Source organism: Chiloscyllium punctatum, chromosome 4 (genome assembly GCF_047496795.1).
Source record: "Chiloscyllium punctatum isolate Juve2018m chromosome 4, sChiPun1.3, whole genome shotgun sequence".
NCBI classification, from domain to species: Eukaryota; Metazoa; Chordata; class Chondrichthyes; order Orectolobiformes; family Hemiscylliidae; genus Chiloscyllium; species Chiloscyllium punctatum.
In genome coordinates, this window is record NC_092742.1 from 139,042,366 (window position 1) to 139,054,765 (window position 12,400).

General features: G+C 42.4%; 1 non-coding gene across 1 annotated transcript; it reads right to left on the reverse strand.

Moving 5' to 3' along the window:
- Positions 1–10,810: 10,810 nt before the first annotated feature.
- Positions 10,811–10,892, reverse strand: trnas-cga (transfer RNA serine (anticodon CGA)). Its single transcript has one exon. It is a non-coding gene; the product is annotated as a tRNA-Ser (tRNA).
- Between the last annotated feature and the right edge of the window lie 1,508 nt (positions 10,893–12,400).

Sequence of the window (12,400 nt, forward strand, 5' to 3'; positions counted from 1 at the left end):
TATCTACATACTGTGTCAGGAAGCCCTCCCGCACACACTGGACAAAAACTGACCCATCTATAGTACTCGTACTGTAGTGATCTCAGTCAATATTTGGATATTGTCTTGAGTGTTCCAGAGTTTTTCATTGTCCCACAGTCCAGATGAAGTTTGTATTCCTCACGTACAGGAGCGAGAATTCTTTCAATGTCTCAGATCAGTTCCTGTGCCGAGAACATCAGAGTCAATGTCCCTTGCTCTACTCGGACTGACAATTTACACTTCTTCAATCGCCTCTGATTTCATTTCCAAAAGAGTTTCTCAAGATTTCCAAAGCTGGAGCCTAAATTATATGGTTTGCTTCCTGAACATTTTTCCAACTGCCAACTGACAATATTTTCACAGTATCTCTTCACAATCCTCTGGCTTGCACCATGCCCATGGATGAGAAGTCCCGTTTGGTGGAGAGAGTTCCTCGGCTGGTGAGTTTCACTTTGGAACAAAGATGGTTAAGTGGCAATTTCATGCGGTTTTTTGTAATGATGGGAGAGGGAGCGGTGGGGAATGAGCAGGAACCCGATGTGTCGAGCAGTGTATCTGGAAAGAGAAACAGAGATAATGTTTTAAATGTGGAGTATTTCTGATGAAGAACTCGAGTTTCCCAAATCTCATCAAATTGCAGGCATGTTTTGCCAAGTAGGCTTTCGAAAGAAATTTTTCCAGCTGGAAAGCATTCGTAATATAGTCAGCAAGATTCGAAACTACGTGGGGAAACCCCAATGGATTTCCAATCCATCGCCTTAACCATTCGGGCATGACTACAGAGACGGTAGAGATGTTGAGCATTGATCAAATCAGCCGTGATCTTATTGAAAGCTGCCGCTGACTTGAGTTAAATGTTTCCATCTCCATTCATACCTTTGCTGTCATTTGTATGGTGCGAGACACCAATGTAAAAGAAGAAAAGCACAAAGTTAGGAAAAGATATTTGTAGCCAAACTGAGTCAAAATTATTTATTGAAAGGATAGTCACACTTGGCAATTTGCTAGATTTCTTTGCGAACATGACCAGCAGAGGTAATCAAGGGAGCTATTGATCTGAGTATTCTTGGACATGAAACAAACAAAGGTTCATGACATATTCATTTCTTTTTCTGGCGAAGGAACTGGTCTTTCCAGATGCTCACAATGACAGAGATTTTTCCCAATTAAAGAAGGCAAATAAGTCCCATCTCACGCTGACACCATCGTGAGCGCTGTTGCTGTTTCACAATGCCACAGAGTCAGGGTAAATTCCCGTCTCAAGCAATTGAATGTGTTCAGCTTGCACATTCTCCCCGTGGCTGCGTGCGTTTGCTCTGGTTTTCTCCCACAGTCCAAAAATGTACCGTTTGGATGAAATGGCCGTGCTAAATTGACGGGGTTAAAGGAGAGGAATGCATTTGGGCTGGGGCGGGTCGGTGTGGAGTTGCTGGGCCGAAGGGCCTGTTTCCACATTGTAAATATTCTAATCTACAGTAATCAATGACGAAGGTACAGCGCACGTTGTTTGATGGGGCATATATGACTGTTTGATTGTTTTTCTTCAAACTTTCTTACAATTCAAACGGGAGAGGAAGAAGGAAAATGAATGTCTCCCATAACTCTTGCCTTCTTTTATCATTCACAGGCGGTAATTTTTCCTGCACGTTTTTTTATACACTGTGGTTACTGTTAGTGTTCTTGTAAGCTCCACCGGCTGGTTTCCTCTTTCCTCAATGTTCCTCATCTCTACCCAAACACACTTTCCATCCTTATCTCCTGAATCTAATTAATCTCTAACCATAGCATAATTGCCACAGAAATAGGCTTTTCACACGCCTGTGTATGTCATTTCCCAATATTAATTGATCGTTTACTGTGTTGCAATTGCGCACGAGAAGAGGAAAACAAAATAGAGGCCGGTGGACCTAGGTTTCAAACGCACGTAATTGCAGCTAAAACGCAGGTTACTGCACACAATTCGATCACGGAAGCATGCACCGAACCGTCAGGAAGCACACAATAAGTACAATGCTGGATGTTATGTCAGGAACAGGACAAGAACCACAACAGAAATACGTCTCTTGAGTACTATTTTGGACGTATTTCTCAATGAGCTATCGTGTTTTACATATGCTCCATCGGGAGTTACCTCACACAAGGAAGTAACCAGTGCTGCAGACGGTCATATAATCCGAGCTCCAAGTCCCGGAGTCAGAGACACTCAGTGCCCTGTGTGAACCTACAAGGAACAGCTGTGCATGGGGTTTACAGGGTAACTGAACTGCATGACTGCAGCTCGATGGTCGTCTGTCTGCTTCTCCTCTCCAGTGTTCTGTGCAGTCCTTGCGTGCAATCTTGTCAACTACGTTTGTCTGGCACAAGATGGGCATTGGTCACTTGTCTCTGAGAGAGGCTGTTGGTTTATGTGTTGTCATAATTCCGAGTGAAAGGAGGAAGCTGGCTGTCATTTCCCAGAAACTTACTTCAATAAATGGAAGCGTGCTTTTTAACTTGCCGCGTGGCATATCCTCGTTGCAAAGTTCGTGCACTGCGAATTACGTTGCGGGACTATCCAATTTTGGCAAAGAATTTGTGTGGCAGTCACGAGTTTCCACGAACCAGCTATCCCTAGTAGCAATACGGACAAATGGCAAGAACTACAAATTCGATTAGAGCAGCACAAGTTTAATGTGACGGGGCAAACAGAAGGCAGCGAGAAGATTTCTGGGTGTAGGGCAATCACCCAAGGTACCTTTTCATATGAAAGTCTGTGCATCAGTAGAATCTGGGACCAAAGTAGTTTATGTTGGTTATTCATATTCCAGACAACTTGCGTGGTTCCCCGTTTACTCTGAAAGTGAATAGACATAGTTATTTCACCGTTATTTCGAAATAAGATCCTGCATTGAATCTGTTCTCCGTTCTTTGATGTTGTGGCGAAAAGGTGGGCAATCGCGATGTGAAACGTTGCTATACTTTCATTTCCTTCATTACTGTCCTGGTGAGGGAGAAAGGTGATTGGCTCTCTCGATCAGATGGGGGCATTGATGGCCTAATTTAATCAGGATATAATTGGAAATGTTCACTTTTAATGGTTCGTTGTTGTGTTTTGTTTTATGATACTTGAGCACTTTCTGGGACTTGGCAATACACTAAATCTCCAGTAGGTTTGGAATTGCCCCGCTGTTATTTGTGCGAGCAGTTCATGTCAGAGACGAATCACAGTGCCTCACAGACAGCACTTAAGCTTCGGTGTGTCTGATTATGGTACTGCCTTTTCAGTTTTGATTCTGTTCCTCGATAAGAGCTGTCAGTTTTTGATTTGCTGGAGAGCAAAGTGGGTAATGCGATATGTGAGGTATTTTTCTTCAGCTAAAATCTTTGATGGCGAATTTGGGAAAGTGTCAAGAAGAATGGTCATTGGCAGCAAATATCCGGAAAACCTTCATCTCTGGATCGGTTGGGCTCATCCACCCTCCAAACAAAATAGCCAAACTCGCTGGCTGAGTTACAAACATCATGCGTTTTTTTTTGCAAATGGTGTATTCAAACCGTTGCCGGTGGCTGGAGCATCTCAGACTTGTCGAGCATGGAAACAAATCCCGCGATCCAACTTGCCCTTGCTGAATAGATAACCGAAATTAATCCATACATATCTGCCAATGTTTGTGCCTTATCTCTCCGAGGTCTTCCTGTCTATACACCTACTCAGATGCCTTGGAAATGTTGTGAGTGCACTAGACTCTGTCACTAAATGTGGCAATTCATTCCACACACACAAAAGTTCTGTGTGAAAAACATGTGTCCCTCACATCCCTTTTAAATTTTTCCTCTCTCACATTAAACATTTCCTATGTAGATTCGAACTCGTGTGTCTTGTGAAGAAGTACTCCCTAACTATTTACTCTGTCTGTCTTCCTCATGATTTTATACGCTTCTGTGAGGCCATATCTATGCACTGAAGCTCCTGGGAATCTGAAGAAGCCTATTCAGTTTCGTTCTCATATCCAAGCAGTGCAAACCTTGCAAATCCTTGTAAAGGTTTTCTGAACTTACACTTGCAAGAAGTGTGTCCAGTTGCAGCACTTGTTTGACCTCGTGGCCACTCTGGAGCTGCGGGTGGACTCACTGTGGAGTATCAGCAATTCTGGAAAGTTATGTTGCCTCCCAGGTGCTCAGGCCAGGGATGTTGCCCATCGGCTGAAGAGCATTCGAAAAGGGGATCGTGAACAGTCAGTTGTCTTGGTGCACACAAGCACCAACGAACAAAAAATACGAGATGAGGACCTGCAGGGAGAATTAAGGGAGCTCAGAGAGAAATTAAAGAGGAGGATCTCAAAGGTAGTAAACTCGGAATTACTGCCGGTGCATGTGACTGCCAGCGTAGAAATGAATTAAAAAATGGCACGGTGAACACGTGAGTTGAGGAATGGTGCTGCAGGGCGGGTTTCAGATTTGTTGGATTTTGTGACCAGTTCTGAGGAATGTGGGACTATAAAAAAATTGACATCTACATCTGAACCAGACGGGAACGTATGTCATTTCGGGAGTTTTTGATACTGCTGTTGGGGAGGTTTTATACTAATGTGGCAGGGGGCTGGGAACCACAAGAGTAAACAAGTCGGCAGTGAGGTGGAAACTGGAAACGCTAAGAATCTTGAAGATAGCATTAATAATGGGAAGAGTAGGCAGAGAGCAGATGAATGCAAAAGAACTGGTGGCCTGAAATGCATCTACCTTAATGCATGGAGTATAGACAGATGAACTTAGGGCTTAGGTTGGTGCCTGGGAATATGACGTTATTGCGATTCTCGGGGAATGTGTCTGTGTGTCTCTTTCTATGGGAGACACGACGTGGATAATAACACAGTGTGAGTATGTCAAACTTCAATCTCATTGTTGTGTCATCTAAGATCAAAGCGAGAACCTCACTGCCATTTGCACTGGAAACATCAGAACACATAAGGTTATGGACCAAAGCTGGAAACTGGGAATAGAATAGATGAATGTCTTTAAACCAGACTGCACCATGGGGCAAATTGGATTTTCCATTCTGCAAAACTTTAAGACGAGTAGAAACCAATCTGCAGTGAAACTGATCAGAAATGAAATGGAAAATCCATTGCATTGAGAATAAGTGCAAGAGCGTCTGTCTTCATTCCGTGTAATCTCGTAGTTAGGATTTGGAACTCTAACCGCAATAGTGTTGGTTCTATTCTCGGACAGGGAATGCATGTTTTATATTGCAAATATATCGTGGTACCAGTCTTTCTTACCACTGGTCCGAACCTGGCAATGCTTGGTTTTGTGCCAGGTTATCAAAAATCAAAAAGATACAGGTTTTGGAAATATGAACTAAAAACGAGAATTGATAGAGAAACCCGCTACAACTGGCAACATATGTGGCGAGAAACAGGTTTTTTTTTCTTAAGATGGACAGGAAACAGGTTAGTTATAGATTTCTGGATAATACTGTTGGGAAAATGATAATCTTACCTGTCGAATCAGGATATTTATCAAAATCACTCTTGATCTGACAAACATCGAATTTACAATCTTAAAAGGATTTAATCAGCTGTCATGCTACTTTCATTTTCCTGAGCTGGTGGAAGGCTATGTTTCAATGGCTACATTTCCTTTTAGTTTCCGTTATTTAGCAGTCACGCCGAATAGAGAATTGTTTCTTTCAGTGTCTGCCTCAATATGTGTCTTTGTTTTTTCTATATTTGTCTCTGTATCCTCCTGGGCCTTTTTCACATTCTCCGACTCTCTGGCTGTCCATATCCCTCATTTCCCATTTCTGCTCTTGAAAAGCCTGACATTCAGAGACAGTTTGAGATTCGAACTGCTGAGAGGCTTTCTGAAGCCTGGCTGGAGTCGGTCGAAGTAGTCTCAAATTCTCTGGATAATGCGTCTGTCACTTCGATCTGAGGCAAGGAGACATTTCTTCCTCAAAATCTAAAGACCCTTTCGAAGTTAAAGTTGAATTCCTTATCCAACAGAAAAACAAAGTAATTACATGATAGCTGAAGAAGAACAACGATGCATTTACTGTTGGTGTACGACGAATGAATGGTGACAGCAGAGAATGAGGATGATCATGTCGTTGTGTCAGTGCCATTACCAACACATTTCCCGGGAATGCTGCAGTGTCTCCTGCCTCACCACTTAATTTCCACAAAACTGGGAATGAAGGAATGAGAATAAGAGGATGAGAAGCAGAAGTGCTTGTGGAACTGCGGGAAGAATCTCCAGGTTAAATTAGTAGTTAAAAAGAGCAACCTGCACTACTGTATTTAAACCAGGAAAATGAAGCCGGAACGCGAAATCAGAATGTACAGCAATTCAAACAGGACACTGAGTTTCTCGATCAGCAACACAATACTTCCGAGAAATAACGAGCTTTCAATACAATGAGCAGGCACCAGTGTGATGGGAGCTGCTTTCACCAGCTAAGCCATGGCGCCACGTTAAAAGCCAGATTTCTCGTCCATATGTGCAATGCCTGAACCACTTGATCATAGGAATTAGAAAACGCGTTTTCTGTATTAATGTTGCTCAGTATGAATGGCAATCAAACTCTGCTTGTGCAAAAACAGTCGTTTCAATGCTGAGCATGCCCCACTAAAAAGGCACAGAAAAAGACAGTATCCTCTTGCTTTGGCATCCAACAGATATTTTTGTCTGTTTAAACTGACAGAATAAAGAGGATGTGCTCATCTCCTCTCACGTCCCATTAACCACGTTAATACACACGGAGGGATTTTCAAACCAAGATGAACAGGCTCATTGTTGTGAATTGACAGCAGTGGTATGTGAGAGTCATTGCGAACAGTGAGCAATAAATGCTGAACCAATAGCACTGACACTGAGCCTTGCACCATCAGCTCCACACTCACATCTTGTGTCATGTCTCCTAGGCATCAGTGCATTTGACTTTAATTATTCTACCCTGCACCTCTCCTCAAGTTATTCCCGACCGCTTGCAGTGTCGAATTTGAGCATGCAATTATTAGAAATGCATTTCTGGGACACAGTTGCCTTTCAATGAGATAAGATTCACTGCCCATCCCTAATTATCCCAAAGATGTTGGGGACGAGTTACTTTTGCTAACTCCTCAAATCCTAAGTATGGAGGTACTGACAAGAAGCCGCTAGAGATGGAGTTCCTGGATTGCGGAGAGCAGACCGACCCCACACTGCTAACGTAAGCCACCCAGGGAAGAGCAGATGGATCCCACTCTGTCAATGTAACTCAACCAGGGGACAGAAGTCTGACATCACACGATCAATGTAAGTCAACGAGGAAATTATGGCCTGACCGCACTCTGTTAATGTAACTCACCCAGGGAAGAGCAGACTGACGCCACTCTGTCAATGTTAGTCATCCAGGGAAGAGCAGACTGACCAAACACTTTACATGTAACTCACGCAGCAAATGGCAGACTGACACCACTCAGAGAAGAGCAGGCTGTACCCATTCTGTCTCTGTCACTCATCCAGGAAAGAGCAGGCTGATCTGATTCTGTCAATGAAACACAAGCAGGGAGACGAGCCTGACCCCACTCTGTCAAAGTAACTCACTCAGAGAAGAGAAGACTTATTCCATTCTGTCTATGTGAATCATCCAGCGAAGACAGTAATGAAACCATCCTTGCTCTTAAACTCAGACAGAGAAGAGCAGACTTTCACGACTCTGAGAAAGTAACACGCCCGTGGAGGAGCAGACTGACACAACTCTCTTAACGTAGCTCACCCAGGGAAGAACAGACTGAGTGCACTCTGTGATATTACTCACTCAGAAAGGAGCAGACTGACCCCATTCTGTTAATATGACTCTCCCAGGGAAGAGCAGATGAAGCCCAATCTGTCAATGTGACTCAACCAGGGAAGAGCGCTCTGACCTCACGTGATCACTTTAACACAACTAGGAAATTGCAGACTGACGCCACTCTGTCAATGCAACTCACCCAGGGAAGAGCAGACTGATCCCACACTATCCAAATAACTCACTCCGTGAAAAGCAGACTGACGCCACTCTGTCAATGTATCTCGCACATGAAAGAGTAGACTGATGCCACTCTGTCAATGTAACTCACTGACGGAAGAGCAAATTGACGCCACTCAGTCAGTGTTACTCACTGATGGGAAGGGCAGACTGACCCCATACTCTCAGTGTAACTCAGCAGACTGATCCCACACGGTCAATATAAGTCATTCACTGAAGAGCAGTCTGACCCCACTCTATAAATGTAATTCACTCAGGGAAGTGCAGACTGATCCCATTCTGTCTATGGCACTCACCCAATGAATGAACACGAACCCCACTCTACCAATGTAACTCGCCAGAGAAGAGCAGAAGGAAGCCAGACTGTCAACATAAATTATCGAGGGAAGAGAATACTGACCCCGCTCTTTCTGTTTCGCTCAGGCAGGGAAGAGCAGACTGTCACCACTGTATCTGCGTGACTGACACAGGTAAGAGCAACTGATCCAACTCTGTCAATGTCTCTCCCTCAGGGAAGAATACCCTGACCACTCTCTGTCCATGTCGCTCACCCAGGAAACAGCTGACTAACCCCACTCTGTCTATTTAAGTTCACAAAAATCCTCTGAAGTACGTCCTATCCAGACACTCTCCACATCACTGTCTCTGTAACCGTGTGCGTTCAAAAGCGAATCCAAATAACCTGCAAATGTTTAGAATGTGGCAGCAAACCAGAGCTACCACACAGAAATTGGGCGAATGTGCAAACTTCCATCAGGCAGTCACCTAAGCCTGGAATGGAAACCAAATCCGACAGCAGTCGTGATTATAAAATGGCAGAACAGAAACCCAGCAAAAAGAATTGCGTCCCTGTGTGTTGCAACGATTCTGAGTATTAATTAAGCCCCCCTCACTGCCAACCTTCTTCAAAGCAAAACACGCACTTGCTTTTTTCAAACTTCCGATATCCCGCTTTCATCCTGCTTTTTATCTAATCACATTTCTGACTTTACAAACTACGTCCAAAACAGGTTGACAACTGCAGAATGAGCTTTGTTCCCTTCTCCACTGATGTTGAGAGTACGGATACAGCATATTCGATTAGGACTTGTTGCGCTTGCGTGTGGTGTATTCGCGGCATTATGGCTTCTTTTTTTCGTTTTGGGTCTACTATTTCGAGTTCATTGCGCAGACTACTGAAGAAGACTTTTTGGAGTCGAAATGGTAACTGTGTTTTCTCTCGGAAGACAGACGAAGCTTTATTTCTGTTCTCTTATAAATTGATCTTCTTCTGCTCTTTGCAAGTGAAATAGGGTGCATTACTATTGCTCGGTTTTAGTTCCAAAATCAAGAGAAACACGAAGGAGACAATATCAAAGAACACAAAGTTCTGAGTTGTTCAGATAATTTTTGCAGCAACGGTGGACATGAAGATCAAATTAAGATAACGGTTTAGAACATTTAGTCTGGAAGTGGTATGTGACTTTAGTTCCAAATATATGTTTCCGTTCTTACAATACATCTTTTTGACTCCCAGAAAACATTGATTGTTTTCTGTATTCACTTTGTTTCGCGATATCAGTCTTCTGGTCGACCAGGGACAACTTGAATTTGCATCTGCATTGAATAAGATTTCGCTCTTTCTTTCGAGAAGCAAATCTATGCATTATGTAACATTTATCATGCTGATGGCTAAGAAGTTCAAAATGAATTACGGTTTATGGATCGTGAGCAAGAATGAAGTGATCCACTTGCGAACAGATGTCACCACGCCCTAATCCTACATCGGGCCTGAACGGTCCATTGACAGAGTCTGCAGAAAGGAAATGTCTAAGTGAACTAGCCCTTTGTTCAGTTTGATTTGATACCAATGGTAGTGCTGTTTTGGTGCAGACATGTGTCAACATCTCTGACGTTAGAGTCAAAATTTAAGTCACATCTACTCTTTGGAGTGTCTTATCATATCGGAACATGCTGACATGAAAACATCTAGCTCTGATAGCAAAGGTATTTACATTAAACTGGGAGTATGTTTAACTTAGCAATTCAGACGGCCAAGATGAATAATTGGCATTTGGTTCTTCAAGCTGAGCTCTCCACACCAACTGCTCCAACGAAGGCAGTGGATAAGATCCCCATCGATTATTTTGGTCAATTTTAGCCTCAACAACAACCTATTGTTTTGAACAATGCTACACCACAAGCAGAGTGCTAAGTCTGATTTTCATCGTTAATTTTCAAATTCAGTTCTTATTGCACAGTTTCTTACGAATGTGGACAGCTGAAGACCGTTAACATTCCATTTCTAATATTTCCAGAAAATTCTACTCCGCTGATATCGCCTTGCCTTATCACACCTCAAGCAAGGAACCTGGATCAGTCGAGTTCCTTTCCACACATGGAGTTGCTTTTTCGAATTCATTAACTGCTGATATAATAGATTATTGGCCTTGAGAGTCAGTTGTAAATTCGGTTGAACTTTCTCAGCTTGACTTTCAACTGATCCTAAAAAAAATCATCACCTGCAGGTAAATGTATTGCATTGCTTCTTGTTTTGCTTAATTCCACCCCCCAACCCCCAACCCCCACTCCCCACTCTCGAACATCCCAATTTCACGATGGTTCGACAAATGTTTTGAAACTGATTCGTCTTGGAAGTTGGTGGCTTTTTGTGTCTCGACATATAATTTATTCAATTAGACGTCTTGAAATGACTTCGGATTCTTCACAGTTGAAAATTCACTTTCGATTGAATGCAAAGCTCAAGCTCCTCGAAATTCCAAATTCTGCTAAGAAATTAATGACTTTTAAAAGATTCAGCGCTGTGAACAGGAGTCGAACCTGTGCAGGGAGACCCCATTGGATTTCGAATCCAACGCCTTAACCTCTCGGCCATCACAGCTACAGAAAAATGCCAATTTTCATAGTAAAAGAACTGAATTCATGAAATACGCAATTTGTTTGAACAAATTGTCAAGACAAAAAGATTTCGCTAAATCCTTTGCAGAGACCCAGACGAACGTTAACTTAGCAGATTGACAGGCTTTCACCGCAAACTAGATTCTGACACAGCTGAAGTTGTGGGAATGATTGTTCGTCGAATTTTAGAGTCACGGATGTACACAACATGAAGAGAGAATCATTGTTTCACTGCGTCCGATCGACTTTGACTCAAGTGCTCATCATCTGGTGCCAAAGTTGTTTTTTAATATTCATCAAAATATGGTATTAGAAATATTGATGCTAAGTCCATAAACACTAGCTACATTCGTAAAAAAAATCGGAATTAGAAAGAATGCAGAACCAATTTGCAGGAATAGATCCAGCAACTAATCCGTAAGTTCTGACATCAGGTAATGAACTTGTGAGCACATGAGAGGAAGATTGACCGAAGATTTGGAACTTGAAATCGTCTTGACGGAATTATTTGCAAGGTTTTTGCGGTTGTTCTAGAGTCATCAAGTCCTTGAACAATACAACACGGAAAGTGGCCCTTCTTTCCAACTTGACCATGGTAGACAGTTATCCTAAATTAATAGGCAGCATTTGCCAACATTTGGCCCACATCCCTCTAAACCTTGTTACTCCTATATCCATCCAGATGCTATTAAATGTTACAGTTGTACCAGTCTCCAACAATTTCTCTGGCAGCTCATTCTGGACACGACTGAAAAAGTTGACCCTGACGTCCCTTTTAAATCCTTACCCACTAATTTTAAAACGATGTTTTCTAAATTTTGACTTCCTCACCAGCAGGAAAACACCTTGACGAGTCAACCTATCCATGTCCCTCATGATTTAATAAATAGCAACGATTTGACTTTATCATACTTGTCAGGAGGGAAATGTGTGGAGATTATTTGTCGAAGGTTTGACGTAGAAAGTCGGATGTACAGATTTTTAGAATTGCATCTAAGAAGTTTTTAAGAAGTCATTGAAGTCTAGTAGCAGTTGTAGAAGTCTGTTGTGGAAGCTGCAGAAGGATTTCAGGGCACAAGAATGAAGCATTATTTCCAATGTATTGTGGCTCAGTTCGACCACACTTGGACTACAGTATGAGGAATTATAATCCTCAATTTAGGAAAGATACTAATGCCATATGAGGAATACCACGAATGGTGATTAGTCTTAATGTCATGGATGAACGTTAGTCCTGTGAATTGAAATTGGGCAAATTCCGTCTTTTTTTAACAGTTTCAACACAAGAGAGGTAATCTCATTGAGTTGCAAAATATTTGAAGAGATAAACAGGATGGTGCAATTAAATTTTGTTCCCTCATTGGTGAATCTAGAAGCAGGAGAGGACAATTTTAAAATGAAGCATTGTGATTTTTGACAATGATGAGAACTATTGATTTTTGTCTTAGCCTTGAGAAGTCTCGCTAATCAGAACTACAGTGCGCCTTGGAT